The 24,026-nt window shown below is 39.8% G+C and overlaps 1 pseudogene; it reads left to right on the forward strand.

Annotated features, from left to right (window-relative positions):
• Positions 1-9,062: 9,062 nt before the first annotated feature.
• LOC147611664 (uncharacterized) lies at positions 9,063-16,860 on the forward strand (annotated as a pseudogene).
• Positions 16,861-24,026: the final 7,166 nt, after the last annotated feature.

Here is a 24,026-nt window from a genome sequence, read left to right on the forward strand (position 1 = left end):
TTGCATATGGTACTTGCATGAAAGATTCTCAAGGGCCTCCTCCATAGCTGCCATTTGTTTGCGGTTGAGAAATGACAACAAAATGAATTGTTTAGGCTCACATGTCATTTTTAACAATGTGAAGACCACCTTTCCAAACATGATAGAATCCCATGTCATGTCCCCAACTCCATGTGCCGCTTCTAGGACAACCACACCAATGGTAATAGGATCTTTATACACATTGTATATAAGATCGAATGCCTCAAGGTTGCACCCCACAATATATACTTGCCAAGGTAAGCTAGTAGAAGAATGAAGAGGATCTTGCTTCTTCACAATAAGAAAGTTCACAATGTCTTTGCACCATTTGGCAATGGTCCTGCATCAGCCCCATGTGTGAGCTTTTTTGACACCCAATCACTGCAAACACCTAAAATCTTTGTGTATACATCGTTGGTGATGTCGTATTCAGCAACAAGATCTTCCCAACTCTTCATCATACTATTGCTAGCATGAGTTGAGGCATCGAAGAGAGAAACTAGCTCCTCATGGAGCACCCTATCTTGCTTGATTTGCTTTGCCCTTGTCTCCATGTCAACAACATCCTCTTTGTCCCATTTGTTTCTAAGAAAGAGGATGTGTCCATCATTAACTTCCTTTTGTAATGTGAGGATGTCCCCCTCCTTTAGACCCATAAGGCAACGAAAAGTTGCGGGAGAAGGCTGCCTTCCCTTCTTTGTGGTGGTATCCTCTTGAGATGAAAGCTCCCCCTTTGAGTATCTCTTCATGATGGTAATCCAACCATCAAATATCTCTTGTGTGCTCACTATCATATGACAATCACGTGATGCACACTTTTCTCCAATGTATTCTATAAATCTCTATCAAAAATAAAAATATGAAATGAGAAAGAAAACACCAAATGCATCTTGAATAAGACAAGCTAAGGTTGTACATCATTACCTCCCATGGTACTCTTTGAGGACTACCCTTTGGAAGCCCTTGTTGAGGTTTTGGTGGAGACCCAAATGCTATCCATTGATCCCTTACTTGTTGAAGTTGCTCAAGATAAGGACCATTCTTCATAACATTGTGGGATTCCATATTTGTCATCCTGAAGCTTTCATATTGACCATGGCTTTTGGCCACACAGTCACTTTTGTTTGAAGCATCATATAACCAGAAGTATATTTTTGTTACCTCTTTTGTAAGCACAAGTATATGTGTGTCTTAAAAAAGTCATTTCATGTGAAATGCATACATATATAGAGAATTATTCTACAATGTCCAATTAGTCTCTATTGTGCTACATGGATAGATCACTATTTTCTGCATAGCGAGTGATTACACATATGTGCAAGTAGTACATAGAAGTACGCTTATACAAGCAAGGTCAACGCAGCATACAAGAAGAATCAGCAAGACAGAAGCATTCTCCAGGGACAAGGTCGCATCTTTGCCATAACAAGAGTTGAAAAACTGATCAAGGTTAGTTTCATACTTGTTTTCTTATTTCTGCATTGTTTGTTTTTTCAAGTAGGCTCTTAGTCAAGAAACATTCTCGATTTTAAGAAAACTGGGTGTGAAGCTAACCATATTTTTATTTTTATGTCATGAATGTACTATATGATCTCATTTATCTTACTAGGCTAATTATGATTAAGAAAGATTAATTATGTAATTAAGTATTATGAACCAAAAAATCAAGAGAACAAAGAACATGCATGAGGCAAAGAGCCTACCTTTAAATGGCTATGGTTACGATGCTTGCTGGCAAAGTTCTGATTAGCATCAATATTGTGAATGACTGTTGTTGTTGCAAAGCTTGCTGGAAAAGTCGCTTCTGATTAGCGTCTGATTAGCGTGTGAAGACAGAAACAAGAAGATGAAAAGAAGTAGATATGCAGATGAAACATACATGAAGGGTCAAAATCTTGCTTAAGAACAACTAAATCTTTTGATTAGAGAGCTTAGGTGAGGCGTAATGCAGAGAAAACATCACAAAGAGAGCAAGAACAAAAACCAGGGTCGAAAGTGCGAGCAAGAAGAAGAGTACGTTTTTAGGAGAAGAGGGAATCGTAGAGAGAGAAGATAGAAAGAGAGGGCAAAATTCAAATTCTTAGAAAAGGTTCATATCAGTAAAGGATATCTTCTTTAATGAAGCATATATTCTCAAGAATATATCACATTTAATGAAGAACGTTTATAAAAAATGGACGTTTGATAATAAATGGAATTATTTAAAAAAAATCACTTTTAGGTTCACATCATTAAAGGATATCTTCTTTAATGAAGCATATATTCTCAAGAATATATCACATTTAATGAGAACGTTTATAAAAAATGAACGTTTGACAATAAATGGAATTATCTTTAAAAAATCACTTTTATCAAAGTTCGTAATAAGAATTAAGCAAACGATTTTTTTTTCATATCACACATAGGTCTTACCGTGACCCCGGACCCTGGTGGGGGGGCGTTGCCCCCCGTCCCCCATCGTCCCCCATCGGGGGCGTTGCCCCCCGGACCCCCCACTGGGGGCGTTGCCCCCAGACCCCCATCGGGGGGGCGTTGCCCCCCGGACCCCCCACTGGGGGCGTTGCCCCCAGCGGGGGGCGCTGCCCCCCGGACCCCCGGCTGGGGACGTTGCCCCCAGAGCCCCACCAAGGGTGCTGCCTCCTAGACCCCCATTAGGGATCATTGCCCATAGCAACTAGTGCCTCAAATGTCGTTTAGAGTTTCCAAGAAATCCACCACTATAGTGAACAATATTATAATATTATTATATTCTAAAATATACTATTATAATATAATATTATTTTATATTATGATAATAAGTTATATTATTAAATATTATATTAGATAATAAATATTAAAATATTATGTTATTAAATATAATATTAATTTATTGATATATTTTTTTATAAGACAACATAGAAAGTAATAAGTTAGTTACATAGGATTACTCATTTTGCATCATTTATTGCTTTGCTAAAAGAGTTCCTATGTCTACATAGATATTTCAAGAGGTGTTGAGGCTATTCTAATATTAATGCCATATAAAATAAGATTCATATCTTGCTATTCTATTTTCACGACCTTTACTTTTCATTATATGGATAAATCTACTCTTTTCAAATCTACTTTTTAATTTGACACAACTCATATTAGTTACTTCTTGATGTATATTACTGACAATGTGCACTACATTTAGGCCATAATACCAACTATTGGTATATGATTATTCAATTTTGCATCCAAAATTATTGCTTGTGCATGCACTAACATTTGTGCTTCCCAATATATTAATAACTATTCTACTTACCACGTGGACATAAACTTTACACCAACCAAATCTTATTCATACTATGCCTGCAATACATTAAACCTTGAGAGGATTTGACCATGCGGCTAAAACATTCTCTACACTAGCACACAATAAATTGTCTTCCTTGGAAAAGTTACATATGGCCTATAAATATTTTAAGAACGATAAGCCTTGAGAGGATTCGACCATGTGGCTAAAACATTCTCTAAACTTGCACACCATAAATTGTCTTCCCATGGAAAAGTCACATATGATCTAAGTATATTTTAAGAATGATAATCCTTGAGAGGATTCAACCATGTGGCTAAAACATTCTCTACACTAGTTCACAATAAATTGTCTTCCATGAAAAAGTAACATATGATCTATAGATATTATAAGAATGATAAGCCTTGAGAGGATCAGACCATGTAGCTAAAACATTCTCTACACTAGCACATAATAAAGTGTCCTCTGCAAAAAAGTAACATATGATCTACATATGTTTTAAGAATGATAATCCTTGAGAGGATTCAACCATGTGGCTAAAACATTCTTTACACTAGCACACAATATACTGTCTTCCATGGAAAAGTAACATATGATTTGTACATATTATAAGAACAATAAGCTTTGATAGGATTTGATCATGTGGCTAAAACATTCTCTACACTAGCACACAATAAATTGTCTTCCCATGGGAAAGTAACAGATGATCTACCCATGTCTTAAGAATGATAAGCCGTGCGAGAATTTGTCCATGTGGCTAAAACATTATGTAGACCATCACACACACCATGAATACTTTTTATACTAAAGTAAGATATGATGTGCATATATACTAAAGTAAGATATGATGTGTATATATTATAGGCTATTGAAGTTTTGGCCATATGGTCAAAGCATCCATTTCAACTAAGCAATGATGACTACATAGACCTTTTTTATCTAGTAACTCAAGTAATCTAGATCAAGGATATACTACCATGTTCATTGAGAAAACAAGTTTTGGCCATGTGGTCAAATTTATTCTCTCTCTTATGATGTTGGAAAATGGAATACTGCACTAATTTTGCAATGTATACTTTAGCTTGTCATCTATTAATGCATGTTTTCATTATCAATGCTATGTGATTACTTGATGAATATAAGATCACTCAATCTCTTATGATTAAATGTCTTATGATGAATATAAGATCACTCAATCGTTTATGATTAAATCTCAAATTTTTTCACTTACTCAGGCAACATGGACCAAGACTTTCATTGTGGGGATCGTGTCAATTTGATGATGGATCGAGATGTTGTTGCACTTGGAACAGTATGTGCAATACGTCCAACTGACACATGCCATGGGCAAGTCCTTGGAGATGGATTTTTGTCAGTTTCTATCGACAACTGCCTAAATGATGTAGCTTGCTTGCCATTTCCAAACAACAATGCAACAAAGGTCATTCAGGCAGTGGGTAGTTTTGTAAAGTGGGAAAAGAAAGATGTGGTGGTTGTTACAGGTACCGTCATGATTGTTGATGATGATCATGCGGTGCCACCTTCTAATGATTTTAATGCTGTTGGAGATGAGGACACTCCAAGTATCCGTGAAAGTTGGAAAGAGCGTAAAGTGATGCTCTGGACAGAAGGCAATGAGAAGTACGTTGGAACAGGGATTATTCTCTTAACATTTCCATATGATGTGATTAACTTTGATCTATTAAGAGAAGAAGATGTGGGTGTGGTGGTAGATCAGATCCTTGATCCAACTACAGGGACAGACACATGTGACATGCTTCAGTGCGTCAATTTGGTTAGGTGGCCTATCAAACAGGTCACCTTTGATGATGGTACACCACTGCTACATGAACAGGAAACACAAGATTTCACATCTCCAAATGAGAGCATAAAAGATGTGTGTGAGGAAACTGAGGACTTTATTTCAGGTTCAAAATCCATTTTCTTACAGAAGAGATCATATTGTATGATCAATAGAAGGCCTAGAATTCTTGCTCTCAAAGCTTCGAACTTGAGAACCTCAATGGAAACAGTTTTACTTGTTGCTACAATTGATTGTTGTCCTACAAAGTGTTGTCAATATGCTGATAGAGATGCAGTACACCAATTGCGGAGGCACTTCTGGGGGTTTTGTTTGGAAGAACCTATGATGTTTTGGAGTCATCATGCCGCATCGACAATATGGGTACACGAAAATACAGTTTTATATTCAATGGGAAAGTTGTATTCGGTAGGGCATGGTATGGATGCATGACATCCCCAAAACATCTTTCTATAGGTATAGGTTGCATTTTGAGAATGGTGTAAGGAGGGCAATGCATGGCAATAAAGGAGCAATTAGAGCATCTTGGGATCACACACAAATGGGCAGGGCAATCTTGAGAGACTTTATTGAGAAGAATGCAGAGCAAATGCCACATAAAAGTAGAACCATGCAGGATGGTTCCAGAGAGACACAATTGGTCATCCCAGATGTTTATAAGCAAATAGACATATGGGGAGAAGTGAATGCCACATTAGATGCTATTGGATGTAAGCAAATGTCTTTGTCCACATTCAATCGAATTTGGAATACAGAGTTCAAGCATGTAACCTTAGCAAAGACAAGTGAGTTCTCCAAATGTAGTGTCTGCTCAGAGATCAAAGAACAACTTGTAACAACCAAATGCCTTGAAGAACGCAACATACTATTGAGGAAGCGTCGAAGTCACATGCTGCAACAACAAAGTTGTCGAAACATATACTATGGATGGCGTCTAGCATCAGTGCTAAATCCTGAAAAGAACTTGTGCATCATACATGACAAGATGGACCAACAAAAGACAGCTATCCCGAGGTTGAGAGTTCGATCAAAAGAGACAGATAGATCCACTCAACTACCAGTTTCCTTGATAGGCATGATCACACATGGGCATGGGGAAGGAAGATATGGGCACTTTGCAATTGATCTTTGGCCCCATGATCCTAACTTCACAGTTGCCTCATTGTCTCTGTGTTTCAAGAACTTGGAGTGACTTGACAGGCATGAAGCTGGTGATCTACAACTAGATGGAATGCCAAGATCAAGCTCTTTGTTGCTAAACGCTTTAAACTCAAGGAAAGCACTAGACTACCATCAACAAGGTTCTCATACTAATACACAAATGGAGGACATAATACTATAGGATGGAAAACAAGGTTTTAGAGGACTACCAGAGAACTTGTTGCTACAACTAGATAATTGTGCATCAGAAAACAAAAACCGTTATCTCTTTGCATATTTCTCATTGCTTGTGGCACGAGGGACCTTCAAGATGATCCAAGTTGGGTTTCTCATGGTGGGTCACACACATGAAGACATTGATGCAATGTTCAGCAAGTTCTCAGAGAAGCTTAGAACAAGCATGACATTCACTTTTCCTCACCTTATGCGGCATTTTCAATTGTGCCAGTCAACAAGGCCTTCTCCTTTTTTGTTGACACATGTACCAGACTTCAAGAGTTACATTGAAGGATACTTATGTGACTCCAAGGATGCACTTGTTGGTCACTCAAAACCACTTCACTTTCGTTTCTACATGCAAGGGGATACACCTCTAATGCAATACAAGATCAATCCTAAGTCAGTAGAATGGTTGCCAAGAGAAGGCGGTATTGAACTATGGAAAAAAAACTCAACAACAGGAAAGCCTCTCTAATGCAATACAAGATCAATCCTAAGTCAGTAGAATGGTTGCCAAGAGAAGGCGGTATTGAACTATGGAAAAAGGACTCAACAACAAGAAAGCCTACCCTTCCAAAGGGTCTTCCAACCTTGCTACCCATGTCTGAGTATATTAAAGATCATCAAGAGAGGTGGTAAGTGGAATCAAAGACTATCTCAAGTATTGGGAAAGATGGTCAAGTGTACAAGGTCCTGAAGCGGAGTACACAAAGTTCATAACACCAGATTATTGGAAAACCATGCTTGATGCACTTCAAGCTCCAAATGTCCAAGAAGCAAGAGTATTCATGGACTTTTGGCCAAGGACACAAGGTGATACATTATTTCAAGACATAGATGATGTGGATGACTTTCTTGGCTTAGAGGAGTTAAATAACCACTACTGTGGTCCTCTCAGCAAGCGACCAAAAGATGCATTTTAACCAATGATAGATGTCAAGAAAGACGACTTTGTACTTGTTGGACCTTCAGATCCAATATATCCAGTATGGCTTGGTGTTGCACAAAGTGAGGTTGATACAAATAAAAAATCAAGCAACTATCAAAAGATCTGTATACAATATTGGGCACCAGTTTGTGGTCGACAAAATGCTACAGATGAGGAGGTATATCAAAATTGCTGGGATAAATACTGGATGTGCAACAAGAAAGACCCTCAACGTTGGGAGAGAGTGGATACAATTGTTTTCTCTTGGATAACAAAAGCTACCAAAGTTCCCAAAAAAATCAAAATCCCTCCAAAGGTTGTCTTGAAGGCTAAAGCCAATCTACAAGAATCATTGGGCTAAAGACTTCCATGCTGGAGAGGTTGCCAAAGATAAGGTGTTTATTAACACCACCTATTTAAGATTTTATCAATATCTTCTACATATACAATAAATATACTTCACCAATATTCAAGGTTCCAAATTAATGAAATTCCCAAATTCACGGGATTCATTTTGATTTGGAATTCCCAAACTATTGGGAGATTCCCAAATTCTCGAATATGGTGTTACAAAAAAAACAAGGACATATAGACAAAAACATCAGTACTTGTAATGAAAAACAAAGACAAGGTAGATCAGGTTGGAGAGAGAGAGAAGGACAAGGAAAGACAAAGATAAAGGGAGGGGACAATGAGAGATAAGGGGTGGAGGGGGGGCGGGGGGGAGGAGAAGGGTGGCTTACCACACACACCAATATACCACACATGCTATACTGCCATGGGTTTTTTAAAATTTTCCAAAGTTAATATTTAGGTCGGTATCAGAGTCAAAATCAGCCTCGGTAATGTCTGTAAGGAGATTCGATAATGGCGCCGGTATTAGAGTCGGTATTACCGACCCAAATACGAACTCAAATACTAACGTACATACCGATGCCCAACACTTTTACATAATAATGTAACCGACTTGATACAAGTCATGGTACATATTGACATGACATTTCAAGTGAAAATGCGCACTTTGAACATCAAATCTCTCTCTCTCTCTCTCTCTCTCTCTCTCTCTCTCTCTTTAGCTCTTTCACACTCACTCCTTAAATTCATCATGCCCACATCCTCATCATCTAGCAAAGAGCGTCAGGTTGGGCGTGATGCTTATCTTTCTCAAATAATCCTTTTCTCTTGTAATGAATGCAAGTGGACTGTGAGAAGAGAGTGACGAATGACACTGCAACATGTTCAAGATCATGGAAGATTTTATCTAGCGCTCATAGATCAAATAGTGGAGCAAGATAACTCATCTACGAGTTTTTCATAAATATGTGTGTTTATGTATATTTATGCACGCACGCGTGTGTTTTGTGTGTTTGTGTTTATGTGTGCATGTATGTTCATGTTTATTGTGTGTGTGTGTGTGCTTAGTGACTCAATTTTACTTTTATAGGACTATGGTAAATGATATGGAGTACAACATCCTACAGCCTACAACTCGAAGGCACACTAGAACAACACCATCTACAAATATACCCCATCCTGATAAATATGTTGACATATTAGATCAACAAGATAATGAGGGAAGTGATGCAGACGCCAACATAGAATAAGAACCGTAATATGCACATAATGCACCAGAAATGGACAAAATGATTGACGCTCTATTTGAAGACCACGGTGGGCAACCTGACCCAATTGAAGAAGCTTTGAAAGCAGAGGCTAGCACTCCACTGTATGATGGATCCCGAATATCAAAGCTAAAAACCTGTCTTGCATTATTGAATCTACAATCCATTTATGGGTGGAGTGATAAAAGTGTTACTAAATTATTGAGGTATGTATTTCATACTCCTATCTAAGTAATTTGAAACAATGCTGTGTTCTTACCATGATGTTCAATGTCTTTGTAGACTATTAAAGGAGAATATTTTACCAAAGAGAAATAAGATGCCATCTTCAAGAGACGAGGCTAAAAAAATCTTACAGAGCAGCTTAGGAATGGACTACAATTGCATCCATGCATGTCCCAATGATTTCATCTTATTTTGAAATGAATATGCAAAACTAGATATGTGTCTCAAGTGTGGTTTAGATAGGTACCGACAAGATCTACAAGGAGCCAGTACCCCAATGAAAACACTACGACACTTTCCAATAATCCCTAACATTCAAGGCATGTTCAAGTGCAAGTCTATTTCTGAGCTAATGACATGGCATTCAAATAACCATTCCACAGATAGTGTATTACGCATTCGTACTAATTGTGTTACGTGGAATCATATAGAGGATCATGGGCAAGAAATTAAGAGAGAACCATGTAATTTGCATTTGGATCTTGCTATAGATGGAGTGAATCCATTTGGGTTGTGCTCTACATCTTGGAGTACATGGCTAGTAGTTTTGGTAAGTTATAATATTCCTCCTTGGTTATCAATCAAAAAAGGACATCTTCTACTGGCCTTGTTGGTCCTTGGCAAGTACAAGGATAAGAATATGGATGTGTTATTATGACCACTTGTGGATGAGCTTCAAGTTTTATGGAATGGAATCCCCATTTATGACATGAGCAAGTCTCGAAATACACGTCAGGCACACATTAAGGGAATTTTAATGTGGACAATGCATGACTTTCCCTGGCTATGGACAGTGCTCAAGTAATGTATGTTTTCTTAATAGAAGTATATGTTTTCTTATTAAAAATGTATGTTCTAATCAAAATTTTCTCAATGATTCTTAGGGCTTGTGACTAGTGGATATCATGCTTCTCCTATTTGCGGACCACAATGTTGAACGCAAGGAGATCAGAATCCTTGAAGAAGATGATATATCAAGGACATAAAATCTTTCTCCCTCAACTAGATCATGAATATAGAGAAGGATCACTTGGAAGAGCACCAAGGCCAATGAAAGCAAAACGATTGGAAAGCACTATGGTTAGAGGGTAGGGGTACAAATTTGCCATTTGGTATGAAAAGGCTTTATATTCTTCATGACCTCCCATATTAGGAGAATTTATTGATTAATCACCTCTTACATCCCATGCACATCTTCAAAAATGTAGGTAGTCTAATATGGGATCATCTCATTGGAGCGAAGGATAGTAGATCTATACGTGAAGACCTTAGGGAAGCCAACATCATGGAAAGATATTGGGCAAGAGTACATGGAGATGGGAGGATTGAATTACCTAAGTTCCCTTATATCCATACCAAAAATGGAAAAGGGTGAAGGGGGTTATTTCATCTTTTTGTACTCCTACAGGACACATGCATTGCCTTTGTGGTGTATTTAAAAAGAACAGCACACTTAGTGGTCTAAAATCACATGATTGGCACAAATTTCTCCAGGTAAATGCTAATTCTTTGATGATATTCTACATATTTGATTACTATAACTTTCGTATGTGAGCTTGTGAAAAAATTCTTACACATTGAACCATATACAAGTTGTCATACCTTGTTCGTGGATTGCTCGACTCCTAACCTCCATTGAACCATATACAGGTTGTCATACCTCGTTTAATGGATTTCACAAAAGAAGATTCCCATTTCTTCCATCGAGAAAGCCAAGCTTAACTTAATCAAAGCAGTTTGTATTCTTGAGAAGTACTTTTCAATAAGCATCCTAACAGTCCAAGTGCATCTACTAGTACATGTGGTGGACGAGGTATCTATAGCAGGTAGTGTACATAGCCATTGGATGTTTTTCTTGAAAATATTTATGAAAAAAGGTTTTGTGCAAAAAAGAGCAAGACCTAAGGGGAGCATGGCTAAGGGGTGGCTAATACAGGAGTCACTAGTGTACATTTTTTAGTTCCTCAGTCGAAAGGACAAGGATATGACTCTGTTGTGGACAAATAAGGACAATGAGAAGATAGTTGGCGAGGTCCCTCAAGGTAAAGGAAAGGACCAAGGAATGAATTCAACACTAGCAGAGAAGGTCAACAAGTTTTGCATGTTGAATCGTCGTGCCATGGAAAAGTGGCTTCAAAAGTATGAAGATGCGAAGATGGAATGAAGAAATGCACATGACAAGGCTTTAGGAGACAAAATAGACAACGAAACATCAGGTACCCTGAGGAATTGGAGGATTTTCCTCCTTTCATGAGCCTAAGATGGCTAGAAAATGCTTTAACAAAGTCTCTAGAAGAGGGTCAAAGAGTCACTGACATCAAATGGGAGTTCTCTAGAGGTTGCAATGAAAAATCATATAATTAATGATCATTACTACATTACGTGTTGTTAAAGGCAAAAGCCTTCAATGTAATTCACAAGAACATAGAGAAACAATTGCCATTAAAGCTTCATCTATTCATTGCGGTTGCATGAGAGAATGCTTGCTCAAGATACATTCACGGTGGTGGTGGTTATCGAGCATGGGATATGAAAAGGTATAAATGAAAAGACACCTCCTAAGAGTGTTGTGTTCACACATGCTATGATAGAAGTGCAAGTATACAACACTTGGCACACCCGGTGGACGGATTTTGAATCCATGACTCAAACCCACATAACATGACAGAGTCATGCCAAGGTTGTGCACATAACATGTACATGTGAAACCATGATATATCATACAATATGAATGAATAGAACCATGAACCAACGAGAAGATCCATACTCCAAGGACATGGAGTGAAACATAAGAATCTGCATGACGCACCAGCAACTGCATCATAGGCCAAGAATAGCCTATCTCCAAGAAAACACATGAAGTAGATCCTCCAGCATCTGGAACATGTACTACTCGAGGTGGCACAACAACATGAAAATGTGTCGATAAAGCACATGGTGAAAGATCATCACCATAAAGCCATGCCAAATAGGATCTCAACATCCACACCAAGAACCCAAGGATGCTCGGATTATCCATCAAAGACACCATGGAACTACCATGATCCACCATACTCAATAGAGAAATAAGAGTATGCTCCTCTTCTAGAACATCATCTAGAGCATCGTCAAAGGAATGATCATCATAATCATCATAATTATGATCCACATAAACATCAACATGAAGAACTATATGCTTATCACATGAATGTGAACATAAATCCGCACCAAGAACCAATAAAAATCCATCCATAGAAGTATCATCGCCATCATGAAGAGAACCACAAGTCAGCACATCCTCCATGCTCAATGCAGTTGCATGATCCATAAAAGTAGGAGAAATCCGCTCCATCCTCAATGTGTGTGACCAAGCACCAAAAGAGCCTTCAAGGACCTTATCCTCCATGTCAATATCAAGGAATATGAACAAATAGAACCATAGGCGAATGATATCCTCATAATAATAGCATAGAAAAATCCATGCTCTCTTGCTGCTACACATCATCCATAAGCATATGCCATAATGTAAACCATCATTAATATGAGAGCGTATGGCATGGATAGGCAAATCAGCCCCATCATGCCTCGTAAAAGAATGGGATAAACCCTCCATCACATGGAAAAATCCATCAACATGGATCCCATCATGCATGGAAACATCATGAAAATTAGCATGAACCATAATAACATCATGGAGATCACCATCATGTGAATGATCATCACATACAAGAGCATAAGGGAATGTGCATCCTTCACGAATCATCATGAGAGTATCTACGTCTGAAACATCCTGCTCAACATACACATCATGCACATGATCACCAAGCATGATAATCATTGTATCATCATCAACATGATCAATAGAATCGAGGAACTCCATAATCACTGTATCAGCACCATGGTGAATACCATTATCATATAAGAGAATATCATGGAGATCCATGTCCCGTGAACCTAGAATTTCATCAATATGATTGTTATACACATGCATCGTAGGCCCAATCAATGGAACCTCAAAATTTGGATCATGAGCATGTGGAACCTGGAAAGGAGACTCAATGAGAGCCTACACATCTGCAACATTGCTGCCAAAGCTAGCTCCTCAAGATCATCATCAAGAAATAAAGTATCCATGTGAGAAACATCATCCTTCATGAACCATGAGAGAAATAGCACCATGAAGCACATCATGTACCAAAGGATCATCATGAATCATATCATCTCGAGCATGTAGAACATCTACACATGAAGATGTGGGAGCAACATCCATAATCACACTATCATCATAAACATGAGAAGAAACCCAGCTATCATTCACCAAATCACAAACTGCATCATGTGGTGACATCGACTCCACTGAAAATGAATCACACACTCTCCTCCTCTCCATGACAACATCAGCCAAGGAACAACCACAACATCCATGTGGTGTCGTCATAACAAGAGTCTCCAGTGTATGCACATCGACTCCACTGATGAAAATGAATCACACACTCTCCTCCTGTCCATGACAACATCAACCAAGGAACAACCACAACATCCATGTGGTGTCGTCATAACAAGAGACTCCACTGTATGCATGACATCTACACATGAAGATGTGGGAGCAACATCCATAATCACACTATCATCATAAACATGAGAAGAAACCTAGCTATCATCAACCAAATCACAAACTGCATCATGTAGTGACATCGACTCCACTGAAAATGAATCACACACTCTCCTCCTCTCCATGACAACATCAGCCAAGGAACAACCACAACATCCATGTGGTGTCATCATAACAAGAGACTCCACTGTATGCACATCATCACAACAATGTTGACCAAACCCTGGGACCCATCCGATGCGAAGCTAGGGACATCTGAGAACTCCTCCTAGCAATTCATGCCTTCCTGGTTCTCCCATGCACCCTCAACCTCCACCATATCCATCCCAACATCATGACAAACAATGCCAACATCCTCATCACTCTCATCTGAGTCAGAATCACTCTCATATGCCTCCTCTAACACCTCCACTGCTAATCTTAAAGTCTCTATCCTCCTCAAGTTTGAACAAGACCTCCGTCTATGCCCCTCATGATCAAGATGCCACTCAAAGCACTATCTAATGCACATGAATAATGCTCCAATTTTTCCCTAGCTTTCTCCATTCTCCTACACGATGATGCTTTTGTCAAGGACCTAATGATGCCATACAATTCCTCCACAAGCTCGGCCATGCACCATTTTCTACAATCCTCCCCCTTGCGACAAGGCTTACACAAATATGGGCACGTTTTGATTCTATGATCCTTCCCAAGGCAAATGTTACATTTTTTTTTCCTCTTCTTCCCCATTATGATGATGAGTGTGGGCTCTCTCACGAACGACGCACCACATCGACGCAAGACCCGACCTGTGCACACTACAAGGAGAGCTCGGTGCTATACCGAGGTCCATGCAATGCACGAAACCGGGCTGCCCATACAACTCAATATCAAATATGGAAGTAAGAAAAGAGACATGATTGCAAACACTTTTATTCAAGTGTCTCTTGCTCTCCCCAATCGTGGAAATGATTCATGAATTTAATGCTTAATTATGGATATTAAAAGAACCTTTGATTTTCGAACTTTTGGGCTCGCACGCAAACTCGCAGACTGAGCACCATCCTGGATACGTCAAATCCGATGGTGGTGGATGCTCGGACAGCGGATACTCCGACGGCGGGTACTCCGATTCAGGATTGTACTCCGATGGTGGTGGATGCTTGGATGGCGGATACTCCGACGGTGGTGGATGCTCGGACTACTCCGACGGCGGGCTCTCTGATTCAGGATTGTCCGGCTCCACGCCCAAGCTCCGACTTCACATCCGGAAGCGGCACCACATCTTTCTCTCACAATCCACTTCGAATGTCAAACTCCAGATTCGCACATTTATGCTTGCGTCCCACTGGCGGAGCGTCTACGCCGAACTAATCAGGATCACTCCATGTCACACCGACTGGTTGAAGTACCGACGAACGGATGCGTGGACTTCGGACCCCCAAGGAATGCGCTCCGATCGCCGAATCAGGCTCGGCTGAGAATTTTATCGGCACTGACCAGCGCACGTAGACTTCGGATCCCTTCAGACTCAGAAGTCGGCTCGACTGATGATCAGTACACTACTCTAAGCCGCTCTTTGAAACTCCCCCACACCACCATGTGTAGCATGTGTTCCTTGATCGGCAACCGCTTGTCTTATGCTTCATCGCTGACAAAAATCCACTGCTTCGTCCGAACTTCATCCACCCTTGCTTTTGTCCTGGTCGGCTTGGTACCATTGTGCCTCCTTTAGCACAGTCCATCTAGCCACAACACACATGTAAGAGAGATCACCATCACCATGCCTCGCAAGCGGTATCGAACCACCTTTGTCATCCACAAAATCCACCCTGGGTATCGAGGTCTCGTGGTTAAGACTTAGTCTCGTGGTCGCCTTCAACGTAATTCACAAGAACACACCGAAACAATTGCCATTGAAGCTTCATCTATTCATTGCGGTTGCATGATAGAATGCTTGAGATACATTCACAATGGTGGTGGTTATCGAGCATGGGATGCTATAAGGTATAAATGAAAAGACACCTCCTAAGAGTGTGTTCACACATGCTATGATAGAAGTGCGTGTATACAGCTAACACTTGTATTTATTGTATGACTCTTTCATGCAAATAATTACTACATTCTTTATTTGTAAAAATAAATATGATTATTATCTCACGTTGGTGTGTGTTACTTTGTAGTATTTATCATTTGGAGCATTATGGTCATATGGACGGCATTTCCGAGTGGAGTGGATAGACAAAAATCATACAAGATTTGACTTTGGAGTGATGGCAAAGTTCGAGCAACAAAGCCGAACAAGGGCAAGTGACACAAACATCCGTATATCAGATATAGAATATTTTGGCTTGATTCAAGATATTCTAAAAATATATTTGTGTGGTCAACCTTTTACATGTTCATCTTTGATGTGCAATGGTTTAAAGTGATCATGGAAGGACAAGGTGCAACTATCCGTAGAGATAGATCAGGTTTCATGGAAGTTGACTCCACAAAATTATGGATTGATCTACGTGATACATTCGTTCTTCCACAACATTGTGAACAGGTATATATAAATGATGTTATATTTATAATAATTAATTAGTTATTCTTGCATACATTTTATATATACATACAATTTATATGTATGGTCGAAAATCAAATATCACATGGTTTTTCAACCAAATCCGATCATCAAAAAGTGGTGGTACATTATTGAAGTTGCTCCTCGTTTCCAAGAAAATTTATGAAGACAAAGAGCTTATACATGGCCCTATGGATACTTCGACAATAAGTATGACACTATCAATGACCAATGTCAAAAAAGAAGAGAACGATGATAAGGATGTCGAAGTTATATGTCCTAATGACGTACTTGATCATAATGATGCAGTGCAGCTTATACAAGCTAAGAATGAACAAGGTGATGAAGCGGATGAAATTCCAATACATGGCACCTCAATTGAAGTTGACTATGAATCCGATAATATTCATGAATTCATTGTTTTGATGAGGAAATGTCATTGAGTGGAGAGCTAATCTATATAGACATTTATGCACATTCAGACTTGGCACAAGATGAATGAGAGGATTAAATAATGTAATTTTTAAATAATTTTGTAGTTTCAAGCTTATATTCTTCTTTTTCACAAATTTCTACATTGAAAAAAAAATATATTTTTCTCTAGATACCGACTCTAATACCGAGCCTAATTTTCGACTTTGATACACCGACTCTTATACTGAGGCTATTACTGACTCTAATACCGAGTCCTTGGGCATTTGCTCATGCAGTCATTTTAGTTCCATGTGGGAGTTTTTTATTGTTCCTTCCACCCAACTGAACAATTTTGGTGCAGTGTCTAGTTGTTGAAGGCTTCCAAGTGCATCTCCTTGTTGGATTCCTTCATCTTTCCAACTCAGTTCTCTAGCTATATTGGGTGCTTGTGTGGTTTTGGGAATTTCCAACCCATTTGGCTGAGGTTGTTTTTTCCTCCATACAAGGGTTGGTGTGGGGCTAGCATGGCTTGGAAGTAGAGATTGCACACTTTTACCACTCGTTTCTTGATGACTTGATCTGTTTGTGATATTGGCCACCAAGTTTGTTTTGGGTACCCATATTGTTATATTGCCTTGGTAGTACCCTTGTGCTTGTAGTAGATCCTTTCGAACCCATTGATCGCGTGCTCCTTGAGGTCTCCTTGGATTATTAGAGTCTTGCCACTTGGTTTGAGTCTGCAAGGTTTGACTTTTAAACTATCTGTAGGCACTTCTTGGCCTCCCTATATCCTTTATGGGGTTCACCTTGTTTGATTGATTGGTTAGTTGAATCTTGGGTACCCACTTTTGTGTACCCTAAGATGTAGGGTATTGTGTCGGTAAGCATTGCGGAACTGCTGTTGGTACTGTACTGTGAGGTGTTTCCATTGTACTCATTATTTGCTCATCATTAATGAAGTGCTTTCCTCTGTTTGTTGAGGTCCATAAGGGCATGTGCGTGACCTTCTCACCTATGCTTATCAATGTTGTTTGTTATGTTCAGTGGATGTTACATTTATTAGCATAGATCTAAGATCTTCCCTAGAATCATGTCTTCCTCCATGGAACTTGCAGGCATGATAAACACCTTTCCGACCAAGGGATTATTTTTTATGGAAATGTTAACACTAAAAAATCCCTTGGCTTTTGTGGCCATCAAGTGAATGCTACAAACTTGCACATCAGTGGTTTCAAGGTGTGGGTTACCTAATGTGGCCCAGGTTTCATATGAGATCAAGTTATGACTTGACCCCGTATCTATTAATGCAATGCTAGTTGCATGGCCCTTAGCTGAAGTAAGTTCCACCTTGACTCGTGCTGATTCGATGTTTAGTTCCCCTTCGTCCAAAAGGGTTACAGAAGCCATGTTGACATGTAGTAGTCTTTTATTCAGTATTTGTTTGGCTTTGATTTCTCTAGCCTTAGCCTCTTCTTGTGCTTGTTGTATCTTCTCTTTGGCAAACTGTTTCTGTTGTTTCAAAAGATGTTCTTGCAAGAGCATCTCTTGGGTCAGTGGTCCAGAATATTTTTTCAGTTTACTCCCATTGACATAACCCTCCATTTGAATGCCGTCAATTGTCTCAATTTTTGGACAAAACCCTGAGGTGTGATCTCTGATACTCGAAAGAGTCCTAAGCCTCGGTATTTAAGTTTCTTTTTTCTAGAGCTACGGATGCCATACATGAGGACAAGGTCCGCTTTTTCAAGTTCTTTTTGCTTAAGGTTTTTGTCGAACCAATGTTTCCTTCATAATTTTTCAACCCATGAGTCCATGCGATGCTATCAGTCTGGTCTCATCAAGCTTCTCTAAATCAATTAGCCTTTCGGCTAATGCATTCTCCGTTAGCCGCTCTTGTATGGCGATCCTTAAGCTTCTGACTAAGTATTCCACAGGCATAACTGCTTCCACACTGTAAGCTAGATGGAATGGAGTATAACCTATCGCTACCTTATATGATGTTCGATAGGCCCATAGGCTGTTAGCTTGTGTTCCCAGTCTGTTTGCCTTGCTTCCTAGGTTTTTGTCAAGATAGTACACAAAATCTTGTTTGTACTCTCCGCTTGACCATTGGCTTGTGGATAATAAGGTGATGATTTTTGATGTATTACTAAGAATCCTACAAGTAAATGATCAATCAACTCATTGATAAAATGTGAACCGTGAGATCACTTACTAATTCTAATGGGTAGCCGACGAACCTTGAGATGATTTGCTTATATAGGAATTTTGCAGTTGTTCGTGCATCAGCTCTCTTTAAGACTCTGGCTTCTACCCACTTTGTGAAATAATACCTAGCCACAATTATGTTTTGGCCTTGGGATGGATGTGCCGCCGCTGGACTAATCGGTCCCACAAAATCTATCCCCGTTTCTCAAATGGTTGTCTTACAATAATAGGAGTGAGCGACATCTTGTTCTTTTGCTGTGGGATAGCAAAGCATTGTCATTCTTTGCATCTTTTGACAAATTCTATGGCGTCCTCGAATAATGTGGGCCACCATAGTCCTACGCCTGTGATTTCTCCAGCCAAATGCCCGCTCGCTATCCCTGAATGAGCCTCTTCCAATATGGTGACGAACTTATCCTCTATAACGCACCATCAAAGCACATTATCTTTTCCTAGTCTATATAAGTCTCTTCCAATATGGTGACGAACTTATCCTCTATAATGCACCATCAAAGCACATTATCTTTTCCTAGTCTATATGAGCCTCTTCCAATATGGTGACGAACTTATCCTCTCTAACGCACCATCAAAGCACATTATCTTTTCCTAGTCTATATAAGTCTCCTGCAATCAATTGATAAGGTGCATCTAGCTAAATAAGCCGCCGCATTTTATCCTTGATTAAAGGCTAGATACTCTAAGATTTCTTTGCTCCATTCGGGTACCATGTCCAACTTAAATAAACAAGCATCAAGAAGGTCATCATCAACACCAGTTTCACTAGTTTTCCATTTGGAATTCTAGGCAAGTGGTCAGCCCCAACACATGCTGTGTTCCTTTCCTCACTGTGACTATAAAGTCAAATTCCAACCACCATCGCGAGATTCTCTTGGTGGTGCAAGGTTTATTTACTAGGTATAGTAAGGCTTGACGGTCCACAAAAAATATAAATTTGTTGGCCAAGAGGTAATGTCGATATTTCTTGGGAGCGTAAACCATGGCCAATCCTTCTCTCTCTATGGTGGTGTAATTCACCTCTGCATTGTTCAACTGATACTAGCGAAGAAAATTGGATAGTCCATTTTGAACTCACCAGGCTAGCAACTAATAGCAAAATTTGATGCATCAATGTGCACGTGAAATATGAGATCCCAATTGGGGGGTCGTAGAATTGGCACGCTTGCAAATGCTTGCTTTAGACAATCACATGTGTCTTGACACTCATCAGTCCACTCAAAGATAATGAGAAGCTTGTATAAAGGTCTAGCTATCTCAGCATAAAAAATTATGAAGCATCGATAATACCCCATATGACCCATAAACCTTTGCACTTCTAGGTGGTGGCAACTCCAATATTAGTTTGACCTTCCTATTGTCAATGGATATACCATTCTTTGAGACAATGTGTCCCAATATTACACCATGCTTGACCCAAAACTAACACTTCAAGGGGTTGAGCGATATACGATATAATTGACATCGCTCGATCACTTTCCTTAAGAAAGTCAGATGGTCTACCCACATCAAGAGTGTGCACATAGATCGTCAATGAATACTGCCAACCACTTTTGTAAGTAGTCCTTGAAGGCTATGCACATCAACTGTTGAAAGGTTGCTGGGGCGTTTGTGAGGCCGAACAGCATAACCTTGTAAGCATATGTCCCCCACATTGTGTTGAAAGCTATTTTGTGTTGATCCTCTGGTGGTATGGACACCTGATTGTAGCCGGAGAAACCATCCAAGAAGCTGTATGCTTCTCTCCCACACCCACTCTTTCCAAAACGTGTTCTAGGGAAGATCTTAGATCTATGCTAATAAATGTAAAACCCACTCTCTCCCCTCTAATGTTTTTGGCATCCTGCTTTTGTAAAGCATGGGTGCGTCTGGCTCTTGAAGGATGACTTTCCAAAACCCACTCTCTCCCCTCTAACGATATCTTACTCAACTCCTTGCCCCAATCTTTTGATAATTAATCGTGTACCTTAGTAGCCTCAAGGTATCTTATCCACTGGGTATCTGTGGGTCTTCTTCGTAATAATAGGGCATTTCATCGGGCTATATATTGTTTTTATCTCCGCCATTGTCTGAGGCATTGAGCATTGGTATGACTTCATGCCACAATACCTTCTGTACTTTATGTTTCCCCTCTTGATTCCTCATCCATGGTCTGCCAATTAACCATATAGATTGAGGTCGTAGGGATGATTCGAGATTCAAAATACTGGGTTTACCCAGGCTGTATTACATCAATGGTAGCCAACACATGCATCTTTTCACTGAAGTCTGAAGGAGGGTAGTGACGCATACATTTTCATTTCCTCTTTATCCTTGGATTCCCCCTCTACGGGTTGGCATATTTGAATGGACGTGGTTTGTGATCGAATTGCTACCAAACAACTGGCCTTCCATGGGGTGTGCCTTCCATGTTCTCAGATCAATCTTCAAGATTTGCGAATCCCTATGTACATACACGTGATCCAAGGCCCAATCATGTACCAATTTGGATTCCCTCATGAAGGGTCTCCCCAATATTATGTCATATGTATCAGGTTGGTGCAGGAAGTCCGTGACTACAAATTTATGATAATAGAAAAATGTAAAAAGTCTAAATTTAACATTCTCCAAGATTCCAATGGGTCTTCAAGATGTTCCATCAACCATTTTAACAATTAAATCTGCTTTTTTTAGATTAGGTTTCCCCTAGTTTTCTCAGCTAACATTTGGTAATGATGCTAACCCCCGCCACACCATCCAGGATAGCTAATGCCTGGTACCCATTATGATGAATCAAAATGGTAGCGTTCGTGTCGTCACTTTTATAGTAAGGTCCCAATTGGTTAACTGGTATCTTAACGACTCAGCTTTCCCTTGTTGGCAGAGTCTCATCTACAATATTTGTTGGCCTTAGACGCCCTCTACCGATTCCTTTACGTCTGTCCATAGGGTTGGTGAATTGTGTAATAGTTGCCCCAATGGCATTTGGACAGGCGTGGATAGCACAGCCGTGAACTCCCTATATATTTAGGTTCTCTCGAGACAGAGGGCTCTTCCCATGTAGGTGTCTCGTATTCTACCACAGGGAAGGAATGGATGGACTCCCCTAACCCATTTTCCTCAAACATTCTGGACATTGTGTCTTCTTGGGACTCCTCTTCTGTTCCTTCTAGAATTGGGATTGGCACGTCCAATACCCTATCCCAATTTGGCTCATTTCGTGTGGGTAAATTGTATCCCTTACCTTGTTGGCCCTTAGCTTGGCATCATGAAGCTGTTGGTATTCTTCAACTAAGGCCTTGGCATCTTCAAGCTTTTGTTCACTCACGGGAACACGGATTATGGAAGGAGGCGGAAGCAATTAATGCGAGAGAGCGGGATTGTAGCCATGGGAACATAAAGACGCACATAATTTTTCCATATTTTTGTGCCGAAGTGCAATGTAAATCGTTTTAGGGCAATGTGGGTTCTAAATGAGAGTTCTAAGTGTATTAAGCAAGGCTCACTTATGGGGTTGTCCGCCCATGTGTGAAAGAGGTCTAGGGTTAGTGACATCTCTATAAAGGAGATGTTAGCTAAAGAAAGAGGACGTTTTTGGCCATTCTCATAAGCTATTGATTGAAGCTCTTGAGCTCTCAAGCTATGGCAACTCTCTAACTCTCTCTATTGTACTCTAATGAGCATCAAGCTCCAATGAGTATAGCTCCACTTCTTTCTCTTAATCTGTTTTAGCATCATTGAAGTAGATTAACCTATGATTAGTTGAATGCTTCTTTCTTTCTCTTGTGTATGCTGCATGCTTGTAGTGTGTGTGTGTGTAGTCTCCATTGATGCAAGCTCTTTCCCACTTCATTGGCAATGAGTTATTCATGGATAGACTCTCTCTATGAGCTTGTGGGTTTGTGAATGTTACATCCTATGCTTGCTTAAGCTTGTGGGTTAGTAGATGCACGCTTATGGATTTGCTGGCATTAGGAAAAGCTAAGATTTAATCAATGTTTGAATGGGATTAAGAGATTGCCATGCATTGCTTGTTCTCTTGATTAGTGTAGTGGGTTTAAGAGATTGAGAGATTGATTGAGGTGTTGAATGGTTGAATCGTCAAGTGGTGGTTCATGTATGTGAGCTCTCCCGCAAGGGATAAGCCTTCATGCACTAGTCGGGTCGAGTCCTCGGATTGACATTGTGTTTCTCAACACATTTGTTGATCGGTAGTACTCTATGAGCACTATATTGCACAGTAGAGAGAACCGCTCTACAATGGCGCCGTTGCCGGGGAACGAGTGTCTACATTAGTTGAGCACCATACACACACTACCACTCCTTGTTAAGCTCCAATCGGTTGCGCCGTTGGATAGGAGAGCAGGCTTTGGGACTAATTTTGGTACTTATTTAAGACTAATCTGTTGTTAAATTCTATTTATTATCTTGCAATTTGAGTGCGATTGGCTAGCTATGCCTCTCCCTTGAGGTCAGGACAAGGATTCAACACACGGGAAGGATTGGAGGTAGGCGCTAAACCTGCCAATTTCAATTTGTGTGCGAAAGAGAGAGGCCTGTTTTGCATTTTTGTCATTCTATTTGAGGATAATTTTTGCTGTCTGAGGTTAATTTTTACAGTTCGAATTTTCTACATGTTCGTTTTATTTTCTGTCTTAGCTTAGTTTAGTTTTCTGCATCTTTAATTTTGTGCATTTTAGTTCTCTGTTCAACCGGCACCTGTAGAGTAACTGAAATCTGTACACACATATGAAGATTGAACATTTTGAATTTGCTGCAAATCTCACAGCTGCACACGCATTGAGTTCCCTGCACATGCATTGAATTCACTGCAAATCTCACAGAAGCTGCACACGCATTGAGTTTACTGCACACGCACTTCAAAAAAGAAAAAAATAATAATAAAAGAAGGCGGTTATGCGTGAATAGCGCACCGCGCGGAGAGACCCACACACCGCACCATAAAGACTTCCACCGCACTGGATAAGGGGTG

The sequence above is a fragment of the Cibotium barometz genome, chromosome 47, assembly GCF_041138505.1.
Source record: "Cibotium barometz isolate CiBa-2024 chromosome 47, ASM4113850v1, whole genome shotgun sequence".
Taxonomy (NCBI): Eukaryota; Viridiplantae; Streptophyta; class Polypodiopsida; order Cyatheales; family Cibotiaceae; genus Cibotium; species Cibotium barometz.